This window comes from Genypterus blacodes, unplaced genomic scaffold, assembly GCF_046128005.1.
Source record: "Genypterus blacodes isolate CSIRO-AG114 ecotype Tasmania unplaced genomic scaffold, CSIRO-AGI_Gbla_v1 ptg000027l_1, whole genome shotgun sequence".
Classification (NCBI taxonomy): domain Eukaryota; kingdom Metazoa; phylum Chordata; class Actinopteri; order Ophidiiformes; family Ophidiidae; genus Genypterus; species Genypterus blacodes.
This window is the reverse complement of record NW_027466840.1, coordinates 1,026,638-1,039,670: the sequence shown is the minus strand read 5'-3', so window position 1 is coordinate 1,039,670 and position 13,033 is coordinate 1,026,638. Positions and strand designations below refer to the sequence as shown.

At 44.3% G+C, this 13,033-nt stretch overlaps 1 protein-coding gene across 5 annotated transcripts in view; it reads right to left on the bottom strand.

Annotated features, from left to right (window-relative positions):
* Window positions 1–13,033, bottom strand: part of LOC142993127 (receptor-type tyrosine-protein phosphatase delta) — a 297,399-nt gene that overhangs the window by 123,990 nt on the left and 160,376 nt on the right. For all 5 annotated transcript variants that reach the window (XM_076143781.1, XM_076143778.1, XM_076143782.1 and 2 more), the window contains exon 9: window positions 5,687–5,724. The gene's annotated coding sequence lies outside the window, so the exon portion shown is untranslated. The remainder of the gene's footprint in view (window positions 1–5,686; window positions 5,725–13,033) is intronic.

Sequence of the window (13,033 nt, the reverse complement as noted above, 5' to 3'; positions counted from 1 at the left end):
TGACAAGGCATTAGCTCTGTGTCACTGCCTACCGTGCTGCTTCTCAGCGTGCGAGTGTGTCACCGAGTCGGGCAAAGAGAGGCTACAGACGTAGTGTGTGCAAATGCACACCAGATATGTTTGTGAAGGTTTGCTTCAGAGTCGGCGTTTGTGACAGGAGAATAGCTAGCTACAAGTAGTGAAGTTACAAACTGAATTTTTCAGTCGCTTGGCTCAGTAGCTTTCCCTTCTAACTTACTATTTTCCCCACAAGTAGCTGTGTAGCTTGGAAAAAGCTACCCCACTAGCTGCCATGCATGAGCAAACAAAACACACGTTGACAGCGTGGTTAGCTTGCGTTGCATTTTGGGCAACGCAATACTAGTAATAGTCTAAGGCTCTTTTTTGAAACCATACAAACCTTTACTTGTTGCTGGGATACACTGGACTGTTCTGCTTTGAGAGTAAAACAGCATCAATATTTGAACATTGCTCCTTGAAGTACCTTCAATGTTATTAGCTTCTTTTCCTCAGGACCTGGTCTCATGATAGTAGCAAACTACTATCATGAGAGTACTTGACTGCAGCTTTACAGCTATTTGCAGCTAAATCAAGAGTAGCTTGTTGCTAGTATGTACTGTTTCAAAGTAGCTTTCACCAACAACAGTTACTTGTATACTCAATCTCTCCTGAGTTTTGCGTTTTCCTTTTCCACTGTACAAGTCGATTGGGGCTCTTTCTTTGTATGTCCAGAGGATGAAACAAGAGGTAAGACAAGCCAAAGCAGTGTTGACCTCACTGGCGTGTCCTGCTTCTGGCCGTGTCAAACATCATGCCCAGTTTGTAACCTACTGTTTTATTTTTCTCCACTGCTATAATAAGAATCCCAAAGATAATTTTTCCATGGGGGTATTGTGATTTTGTTAGGGAACAAAAACAGAATAAATGGACGTTTGTGTGTGCAGGTATGTTCTTGTATAGGCAGGTGTTTATTGGCTTTGCACAAAAATCATAATCCTCATCTGAATTGCCAGCTTTAGCCAACCAACAGAAGCAACCCAATACTTGGCCGCATCTCTCTCGTTTTAGCCTCTGTCTCCTTCTGTAGTGCTCCCCTCCCCTGTCTCCACCTGAGCGATCCTGTTATCGCAGCTGACCCCTCGCCAGATCTGTTGACAGGCAAAGAGATTACACTGAAGGCCGCCGAACACAATGGGCTCCCCCCTGTTTGAAGTGGAGGGAGAGATTGCCTGATCCTCTGATACTGATAAACTGGCCGAGGCTTTTGGGGGATTCAAAAACCCTGTCAAGGCTGCTGGCAGGGCGGGGGTGTGGTGGTGGGCGCTATAGTCGACTTTAAGTCTACTTCTAATCACTGGGCTTTTCAGAAGGGATAAAGGAGAGGAGAATGGGTGTTTGGTTTGGGCTGGAATTAGGCCCTGATGGAGCTGGGATAAGGTTGTCAGGCTTTTGATTTGATCGCACACTTTGGCTGAAAGCTTGTGTGGCGCATCTTTGATCAAATCTGCACCGCACAAAGAGCTTGCGTGGAACACAATGACAATAATAAAGCATTGTACTTTTGTGGTCACTGCTGGTAGATTCAGTAGGCTCGTTGACGTGATTGAACCCAAGTCAACAACCGGTCTTTGCTTTCGAAAGCACCATATTTTACATTATATTAGTTTTATTGGCACTGTGCTACAATAGCATTTCCCAGCTAATGAATCATCCTCCCAGGGGGACTGGGTTTCATTCCATTCACGCTAATTTCTGGGCATCCCTTGAACCGTCCCTTTTAAACTCCCATTTCTGGCTGTTGCTGCGCGGGGGGATACTTTTACCATTCAAGTGAGAACACAGCGCAATTATCATTGATTCATGCGCCATAAAAGCTGAGCAGAGTGAGACAGACTCTTATGAAACGCAGCTTGCCAAAATACTGTCAGAGACGGAGGTTTGATGGCTCACTCGTCCGTGGCCTCCGCATCATGTTGTCTCCACCAGCTGTTGTTTGACAGAAAGGGATTCTTCCCGCGGTGCGCAAAGACACAGCTATCAACTTAAGATGCTTGACAGCGAAGCACTATGGTGCCGTTTTTCTACTGTTGGATGGAAGGTTTTACTGTCGGCGCATCTGCAAATGGCATAGGGAAAAAAAAGACGCAGTTCTGGATGTTTATGAAGGCGCTATATAACACAGCATAGGGGGAGTGTGATTTTATACAACAGTTCACCCTTTTGCATGAATGATTGACTGACAGAAAGACTGATTGCGATGGAATCACCGATGGAGATGTGCACCAAGCAGCACCCTCCTGGAATGGTAACTGCCTTTCATTGATTTGTCCTAATTACAGGAGTCAGTAAAATTTATGACTTTCCGACTTGCCAGAAGCCATTTATATGCCACGCCGGGTTGAGCAATCACTTCTAATGGCAAGTGATCAAATGACACGCTATCCTGCCAAAAAAAAAAGCTAACAAACAAGGTTGTCAGAACAGAGCGTTTGCCGTTTTTACAATCTGCGTCGGTGTCGAAACAACAAGTCAAAGCGAATGTAGAAATGAATTCGAGTTTGATTTGCTTGTGGCGTTGCAAAACCCGACACATTGTTTTATTTTTATTTTTTAATTGAGCGCTTTCAGGTTATGTTAACCGACATGTGTGTCAGTGATTTACACAACAGCGCCCACCGCAGTCTCCATCAGCATCCCCTCAGAAGGCTGAAGTTGGCAATTTGTTGGAATCAGCATTAAAAAAAACAAACAGCTTCTGATGCTGACTGTAAAGTTCAGCGTTCTACACGATGCCTGCTGCGGGGCTTGTTGATGTTGGTTGTGCGGGACAGGGCCAAGCACCCGGCTCTTACTAGATCATCGTAATTAAAACATAAATTGGAGGTATTGAGCTGCATGCGGTCACAAGCCGGAGCTCGGAGGAAGCATTGATTCATGCATGCACTTGGAAACAATTGCTCTGATTTGCACAGTAAAATATAGAAGCCTTGTAAATAAAATCGATAGCAAACAAGCTGCCTCGGCTCTTCAAATAGTAGATGGTGAATTACAATCAGGCAAATACCGCCAGAGGTATGAGGGAGCGGCGAGGTGCATGGGGCTCCCCTGTGCATGCAGGATGAGAAACGTTTTAGGTTACGGTATGTGTCTGTGTGGAAATGTGAACTCTCCAGGTAATTCTGCGCATTTACAGTATGTTCGGCTCGTGTATTAGCATTAGTTTTGCTCTCTGATGACACGTGTGAGTTCAGTAGAGACACAAAAATCTATCAGAGGCCACCCTCAGGCGCTGTTGCAATTGAGGGCTGTGTGCAGCATGTGAATCCCACCTGCTGACAACAGAAAAAAAAAACCCCACTAGACTCATAATTTGTGGTTTTTCCGGAAAGAGCTGCTAGCGGCAACAGAAACGCAAACACAGACGCAGACGTCTCCAAACCACATTTCCTGTTCTGCAATTGCTTGACGAGAAACTACAACAACCCTATTATTCTGCAAGAGACTCCTTTTTTTGGTAGAATAACTAGCGCTAAGAAGCTTGAAGTTTCATCTCGGCGTTTCAAAACAATCTTAATTTACTCAGCATACACAGAAGAAATGTCCAATTTAAGACGACGAGAGACAAATGCTGTTCTGCTGCTCTTTGAACAACCAATAAAATTCAAAGTCTAAGCCTCTAATGTCTCTAAATTGGAACAGGTTAGAGGTTTAGGGCTCCTCTGTGGAGACACACAGCTCCTACACAGGGTGTTTATACGGTTGAATACTGAACTATTTTGAACAAATATGCACCTGATGTTAATACTGCACAGATCCAGAGTATAGTATTGTACTTAAGTCCGTTTAAAAACTGATATATCTAGTGAAATGTTATCCTTCCGTTAGACTTCTATTGGAGGACATAACAGTCTTTTGTTCAACCTATTCTAAAGCAATAATAACAAGCACTTCATCTTTACGAGGAGAGGCACACGGGGTCGGCTCGGAAGGGTGAGTGAGGAATAATTTAGTAGCACAGAGCTATAATTGTCGGAAAGAACTGTTCTGTTCTTTGCTCCAAGTTCAAGGTTTAATCTCTAACAATGCGTGTTGTACCTTTCCTTCATCAATCTAATATGGTGTGATGAACAGAGGCACGTGTGCTATAATAATGAGTTATCCCCGAAAATGGCTCTGGGCTTGCACCTGAGCCCCTTGTTACATGTGTTTGAGAAGAGTTGAAGTGTTTTGTTAATCTTTTGTACGACAAAACTTTTATATGGACTTAAATTCACGTAGGTGTCCTGACTAATCATGGTTGGAGGGGTCGGAGCAGGATGCAGTTACAGGTGGATGTGGGCATGAAGATCAGGTCGGAGTGCAAGGGGATGAGACGACAGAGGCACGGTGAAGAAACGGAGGGAGGCGGAGAGATCAGGGTACAGGCGAGCTGAGAAAGGAGCGAGATGAAGGATAGAGGAAAAATAGACAAAAGAGACAGAATGTGGCAGAGGAGGTCTCTCTCTCCTGTGTAGTGTGTCCTCAGAGCAGCTTTCATCCAGCCAGCATCAACAGCCTAGGTTAAGAACGCTCCCTCAAACGCACACAGTCAAACACACACATACACACGTCACTCCAGAACGCATTCCTTGACAGCTATCATCAGACTGCCCTAACACCCCCCCTCATGAAGTGTGTTCGTTGGGAGAAGGTGTCAGTATTTGTTTTGGAAAACCATTCGTCTCTGAAAATTACACCACACTATCACAATGACGTTTTCTCAAAGTTTGACTAGAGATTCTGACAAATGTAACAGTTTGGAAGGTAGCATCACTACATGTTTCTGAACATGTGGTGTTAACATCACCAGACGGAAATGATCAGACGTTCTGACTGGTGAGAGATATCACAAATACCTCTTAGAACCACAACCTAGTGATTTAAATACATATTTCTCATTGTTTACATAGATTTCTCATGAAGTAAGATTTTGTGTCGAGTGAGTTCTCCCACATGATTACTTCACACAGGCAGTGGAAGCTTTTTTTTTAATTGAATATGCAGCTGCAAAAGGAATCAAGTTGCAGAATATGACACAATATCTTTGGCCTCTCTTGTGATTGGCTCGCTTGCTCGTATACTTAAACACATACTTATGTAGTAAGTTTATGGCATCTCAGTGAGGAAATAGGGGACATTCTTCCCCCATATTGCAGCTTCACTTTATGGTTTAGACTTAAAGCGTAAAGCTGTGATTGAATCTTGTCGGGCTGCTGAATATAGCAGACACGCAAACCAAGCGTCAAGAACAAACAACCTGATCTGGCTCAGTTTTGCAAACAAGCAGTAAACATTTAACTTGCAATTTGTGGAGCTGTCCTTGTCTTCCCTGCGTCGCAGTGTCGCGCGGGTAACAGGGATGATGGGTGATGCTGAGACGTTGCTGCATGCTATTTATCTCTGTCAGATGTGGTTGAACAGCAAGTTCTTATTGGTTGGGCAGGATTCGCGATTGCTAAAGCGGCACACCAATCTCCGAGACCGTGCTAATTAAACAGCGAGGGAGAAAAGAGCGAAAGTACCCTCTCTGGATCCATTTTGCTGCTACCAGCATTTACACAGCCCCGCCCCCCCTTGGCTCTAAGCAGGAAAGGCAACCCTGCTCAAAATGCCACAACCCATCCCCTGTCAGCGGCAGTCTTCTTACCTTTCGGCGCTCAAGCGACCTTCCCAGCGATTTGCGAGCTGTGGGGACAAGAAACAAATTCACGTTAGACAACAATTCAGCCGAGTTGTTGTGTCCACAAATTGCTGTCATCTGTGCTGAAGAGATCAAGCGGCAGCTGATGAAGAAGGCCAACGTATTTCATAGTTGGAAAATTGTTTTAATCACAGCTACACCAACTCAGTGATCTGCTGCCCAGAGTTCAGAGCTAATTTAGCGCCACTGTTGCATTTTACAGTGTAAAGGGCAAACATGTATTACCCGCTGATTACATTTGGCAGGCATATGTGTCTGACACTTAAGCCCTTGTAATTTTCCATCCCGTTACAAAAACCCCTTCTTAACCGCTGATATTCAATCACTGCTTGAATGTGGTGCGTCTTCCGCGAGCTTCGCTGGAGCACAAAAAGGGAATTGTGTGAACAAAGGCGGAAGCCCGGTTGGGTCGCTTTTTAGTTTAGTGCTAATTAAAATGTGGGCGGCACTTGAAAGGTCACGCAACGAGCAGAGGGAAAAAAGGAAAAAGAGGTCAGCTTTGATGATTGGGTGCAAAAGGCACTCAAGGTCTTGTACGTTATTGCAGAGTTCACTTTGTAAGAAGGGGGTGGGGAGGGAGCGATTAGTTGTTTGACTGATAAACACCAGAGATCCATGCTTTGTTCCCTCCCCCACCCAAAGATAAAAATCCAGCCTTGGCAGCCGTCGCCAATGCAATTGATTCTGGCAGAGGAATAAGACTGCAGTGTATGAGGGCGAAGTGTCTGAATAGCCACTGTCAAAAATGGTGAAGGGGAGAGAGTTTGATGTACAGCGTGCTGCCATGTAGTTGAACGCGTTGCCAGGTTTGACTGCGATATAATGACTCCTTTATCTGATACAGCTACATAATACAACATGAAATTTTCTTTAAAATATTGCAATTACCCCAAACCTACAATGACCATAATCACGCCTGATAGCTGACATTTTGCAAATCTTGAGTCCATTCTGCGTCACATCAGTGTTTTTAGCGATAACATGAGCATTAGATGCTGCTGCGGCCATTTGTGAAGATGCAAATGACTGGGACAAAAGTGGAAATGGGTGGCGCCATTATTTCCGCCCCATCTCTTCCACGACAAAGAATTTGCAGACCAGTGGGGGAAGTAGAGAATATGATTAATCTTTGCACTCCAAACAATAAGCGGGCAATGAGAGGGCCACCCGTCAGAGGTCTGACTGCCCTGTGGAGATTTATGGGCAATAATCGGCTGTGAACGTAACCGCTCTGGCGCTATCGGAACCTCTCAGGCCCTCCTGGTCGATGATGCAAACAGAGACGTTGATATATTGTGACTTTATGTAGAGATGTAGACGAGTATTCCAATCTCAGAAATTCCCCTTGGAAATCCAGCAAAGCATCTTTAACGCCTCTTCTTAATGATGTCACATTATTGGTCTTTATTGTACACAACACTCTAAAGGAGTCGACCGCAAGTGCTCATTAAGTATATTCTCCAAGTAGTTTGTAGTGAAATGTGTCCCCATTTAAATGCTACACATTCACTTTCAACACTGCAATGTAAAGGAACTCCATAACTTTGACAGCAACCTAAACAGGTTTTTCTTTATGTCTTCAATAACCCTAAATAATGAGCCCAGCGCATGTAACAACTGGGGAAACAGAGTTAATGACCTTAAAACGCCATCTGTTGCCACGCACAACCACACACGGCTCGATTAGCCAGCCATGCTGAAAGAGTCACGGTAGACGGGAGGCAGCGTTTCCGCGTTGGTTCCATCTGAGGTTACTATTTATGTTCCCGATGATTTCAATAAGTAGACACGTGATGTAAGATTTAATCGCGATGAATGCATCTGTAGATCACGATTCGATCAGAGAAAGTGATATTCTGCCGTGTGTAAACACGGTCGGGGATGGGAAGCACTGCCTGCCTAAAGAAGCCAGGCCTTAACCTGTGTCCTCGCCTAACCGAACCCCCCCGCCCCCTCATCCCCGTCGTCCATCTTCACTCTTTCAGCTCCTTCACCTCGCATTACTCCCACTTTCCTCAGGGTTTCGGATATTTCTTTTCCCCCCAACAACTCTGTGTCAGGGTCACTGTCCCTCCAGCTCCTTCCTCTCCCCCGATCTGCTGTTGTCGTTTTTTTTCCTCTCCCCAAACTCTCTGTCCGTCGCCCTCCTGACAGCCACCCATCAACCTGGGTGCAATTTAAAAAGCCCTTCAACAGCTGCCATTCCACAGGGCTGGCTATCAGTCCAGCTGCCAAATCCCAGACAGGGACCCTGCTTCAGCAAGCAGCTTTGAACGTCAGGTTGGTCACCACCACCACCCCTCCACCCCCAGCCCCCTCCTCACCATTGCAAATGGACTGAAGGTGAAAGACTATTTCTCAAAAAAATTGGTTCAGCTGAAGACAGGCTGATTGTGTGTGTGTGTGTGTGTGTGTGTGTGTGTGTGTGTCTGTGTCTGTTACTGTGTGTGTTTGTGTGTGTGCTTCCTTCCTGAACATGTTACAACTGAGACTTGGCTGGCGGCAGAAAGCGTCATACTCCATGTGATCAGACCACAACACAGCACGCACATTTAGTGGAGGTGCATGATGTAACGTGTTGAATTAGATTTTTTTTTTGACTTAGGATGCCTTTTAGGGGTGAAGGGAAAAGCTCCTGAGAGGTGGAAATCTGGAACTCTGATGAGATTTTTCAATTTGCTGCATGCCTGTGTGAAATGCCACACGCGTGCACGTGTCTACATGCAGGCGTCACATGCTTTGCTCGTCTAAACGCCGCCTGAAAGCATTGCGTGAAGACAGCTCAGGCTCCAAGCTGGGCAGCCTGCTGCTGTGCACTTCTCTCCACCATATGTCTTTGTCAAAAATATTTGCTGTGTACCGAGTGAGGGATGAAATCAATCCAAGTGCTGTTTTCCCAGTTGCTCCTTCTACGGCGGCAGCAAAGTTGTACTGATGCTTGCCAGATCATCCCACATTGTCAAATGTAACAACTGGCCACAAGTGACACTCGCAGACGGACCATCTGGTCTCCAGCGTCCAATAGTCGTTTAGGGGGGAGAATGGAATGGCTGAAGCTTCTCTCCTGTCTCAATTAGCAATAGGGAAAGATGGATGTGAGAACTGCATTGGCGTTATTGGCCAGTCAAATATGTGTGCTTTGTGGTCCACAAGCGCACTGGTGGTTTCAACTTTTACAGTTTGAGTGGCTGAGCCGATACTTTGTCCGAGTCTTTGTTCGCGCTTCGCCTGTTGTTTACTCTCTACGGCCTGAAGAGAAAGACAGAGCATCATTCAGTAGAGCACAAATATATATTCTGATAATCGACTATGCTGCATTACATTACATTACATTACGAGCATTTAGCAGACGCTTTTATCCAAAGCGACTTACATTACATTACCACCCAGTAAGTTACAGAGGGGGGAGCAATTGAGGGTTCGGTGCCTTGCTCAGGGGCACCTCGGCAGGGACTCGAACCAGCAACCCTCCGGTTTCCAAGCGGAAGCTCTACCACTGAGCCACTGCCTGCCACTATGGCAGCCACTATGCTGCAGTTTTATTGTGAAAATAATCTTTGCTAAGGCCATGTGCAGAAATGAAATCTGGCTGATGAGGATAGACTGCAACCAATATTGGGGCCTGTTTAGCACAAGGCCCTTTCATCTTAATTGGAAAAGTGCTGTGTATCGCTGAAGAAGCCATTTACAATGATTGCTTCTGGATTGGCCACACCTATTGTGGTGCAAAGTCTTATGCTACCCGCCAAAGCTTTCAGTCCATTCTGTTGCTGCATCACATTCGCCCACAGCCACAAGGCCGCATGAAAGAGAAGGATCCAGTGGGCCGGGTCATGCTGCTTTGTACCTGGAGGATGTAGGCATGTTTTTGCGCAGCGCTGGGGAGGGTAATAGTCGTATCCATTAACATGAGAGAGGATGAGGCTTCCAAGCTGAAAATTGCCCGCAGCGACGCGGCTTTATGGACAGGCATCTTCCCTGGGCCCATTCAGCAACCAATGTTAATGGAACTGAAGTGGGTCATCTACAGTTAAATTGAATCTGCTGTCAATGGAAAAGCTTTGATGTAACAAAGATTAAGCAATTGTGGTAATTTCACATGAAAGTTCCACCAGCCTGCCATTAGAAAGTCAAACTTTTACAAGGATTTCCAGCACATGCTTGACTTTGGTTTGCAAGAACAAGAAGGGGACTCGGAGCTGTTCAATGTGTTTCAAAAACCACAGTCACTGTGGGGAAATATAATGATTTTAATGGAGTGTGCATCAGTGGAAAAAAATCACCATCACAGTGGGGTTGAACATATGAGTAATGAATTGGCATTAATTGGGTAACAACAGGCTAACGTGCTCATAATAATTAGGTTATCAATGGGTTCTCCAGCTTTGGGGAGTTTCATTATCCTGACTGAGTTAATGAGTTGATTGATGCATCAACTCATTAACATTAATTTCACTCTGACAGGGACCATTCTTTGCCATGGCTTTTTGTTTTTCTATGGATACATTTTGCTGCCATTAGTTCTCTTGAGTATATTGTTATTCTCCCATGTTGGTATGAATACTTTTACTCGAGTACAGGGTTTGTTCAAAAACCATTCAGGTTGTTGCTGAAGAGGAGAAGTTACCCTGAGGCAGACATGTTTTCCATTTTGAAGTCGACTTTCGAGATAGTTTCTGTACTTCTCTGCAAATCCCCTCCTTTCTCTTCGGTCAACAAGTGAGGACGAAGCCGTGCTCCGTCGACGAAACACGCCAGTGAACAGTGGAAGTGTGTCCTTCCCACTGCCCTTCTGGACTAGCCAAGCATCATTAGCGAGGGGGTCGAGAGAGGGCCGCCTTCCATATGTTTCAATAATTACTTTGCACTTCTGTCAAGACACTTGCTGAAATGTCGTGGTTTCATTTACACGCAGAGGATAGTTTGTGAGTTTTTCCCTTTCCTTGTCAACCCTGTCTCCTTTCAGCATCGGCCATCCTGGATAGTTTTGGCAGAAGATATACAAGTTTACGGTTCAGTCTCTCAACAGTGAGTGACACAGTATTTCTCAGCTATCCCGCCACTCTCACTCTCAACTCCTCCAGATCAAAACCCCCAATCTATTTTCTGCCTGGCCAGTCCTATGAAGCCACACGCATTCTGTCAGATTACTCCGGTCTCATACTATTTAGTTTCTCCTGGTGTTTGAGGAGCAGATTTGGAAATGAGTGTCAAATCGACAGTGTGCCAATGAGACCCGCTCTGTACCTTTGCGGTTTACAGAGAAATCTTCCATTCCTGGTTTGATGTGGCAACATATTTGGAGTTATGTTACAGCTCTCAGCGGTGTGTTATTACATCTGTAGCATTGGCACCGAGCAGATGTCTTTGTGGTTATACAGTGAAGATAAATTGCTGCATTATAAGTAGATTTTGATTAAAGCTCATCATTCCAAACGATTACACTCCTTAAAATAAGCAAACCTGAAGTCCTTGGGATAATAATGAACAAATGAAAATAAACTTTGGCGTAATATTTAGTTTGACTAGGCAATTGGCTGCTATATATCATTAATCTGATCTTACAAACGCAAATGATTTTCAGTCAGTGCCTTGAAGGGGAAAAACATTTTCCGAAAGACGTACGCACGGACTGTTAGCAACGACAAAAAGATGATGACAGAGAAAATTTCATTTGCCGGCAAATTACCTTAATGTCTCCATTCATTTTGGGCTTGAGCTAGTGTTGTGCATAAAAATGACTGCACAAGAGACAAATGCTAATAAAGGCACATGCCAGGGAAAATGAGACAACGCCACATCGCCGCAACAAATCAGACCTAACGGGGATGAATCGATCCTTATGTCTAACAAGAGGGAACCGACCGCCTTTGATCAGGCCTCCGCTACAGTTCGAGCAAGTTGATAGAACATTCATTTGTGAATACTTCAGACACAAAATTGGACACGCTTCAAGTGTTCTTAATGCGTAACCCTCCAGAGTTTCCTTTTTAACACAGCTTCTTTCCTTCACCATATGCCTTCCTGACCAATTTCTTCAATAATACTCAGCTTGAACTACTGCTAATGCACCTATTTAAAGCCATACATGTAGTTTGCGTGTTGCATCTGCCATTTGTTTTGTCTGAGATTCAGTTTATTAGCAATTATCGGTAACTTCTGAACCGTGAAGCGTGAAGGCAAATGTTTAGTATCCCTGGATGCATTGTATGAATATGAGTCAGTACAGTACATGGCCATTTCTGCTGAGTAGTGTATTCCATACCATAACCACTTAGAGTGGTGCTGTTTGCCCTTAATTTACATGACTATACGTCAAATATTTATAGATTTGACTTTTTAAACACAATTCCTCCCTGTATAAAGCTTGGCCATGCCCTGTCAGCACTTAGCCAGACTGTTTTTCGATACAGATCCCGATGCAGAGCAAACCTTTCTAATTATTCTCTCTTGTCCCTCTCCGAGTGCCACCTCGTATTTAACTTTGCTATAAGCTGCTCCGCGACAGTGAGCGTGGCACCGACTTTGTGGCATTTCGAAGCATTAAACTAAGCTTTACATTCCAGTAATGCCGAACAATACAAAGCTCATTCGAGCATCAAAGGTGAAATGGAAAAATGCATCTGTTCACCAAGTCAGTGTTTTCATTGTCTGCAGAGCGGCAACAGAGTTTGCAGCGAAATGACTAAACTGTCCTTGGCCGCACCATTCCTTCACCTTAGGGGCATTTCGACAAACCACATCAAATAAAGTGCCTCTATGAATGTGAATTTTTGACAGACGTGTGCCGCTGTACTGATTGATATCTGCGCTTATGGGAATTATCACATTTTATTGGTGTTAAAATTGCAGTTTAGGTCAAAATCAAAAAAGGAGAACGGAGATAATAGAGAGATGACAAACAAAACCGATTGATTGCACACAGAGGATTGCCTTTCCTGCTTTATAATACGAAATAGAAGAAAATAGCAAATACATTTTGAAGTGAAAGGAAAGATACAAATCAAAATTACATTTGGAATTTTACAGTGTGCTGTTGATATCAATGAGATCTTAGTGGTAGTATCTGTTTATACTGTCAGGAGGCCAATTAATTTCTTCCTCACTTGAATCAAAGTTTAATATTCTTACAGAGTTACATGCACTCTTGTCTTATCTATGAAAATGTTACATAAGTGCATCAAATTGAGGAGCTCAGGCTGTCCTGTGTCTTCAGTCACTGCAGGTATTTCGGCAAAAATTGGAAAATAAAATAAATCAGAACTGGGACCAATGTGAAACGCGATCTTGGTG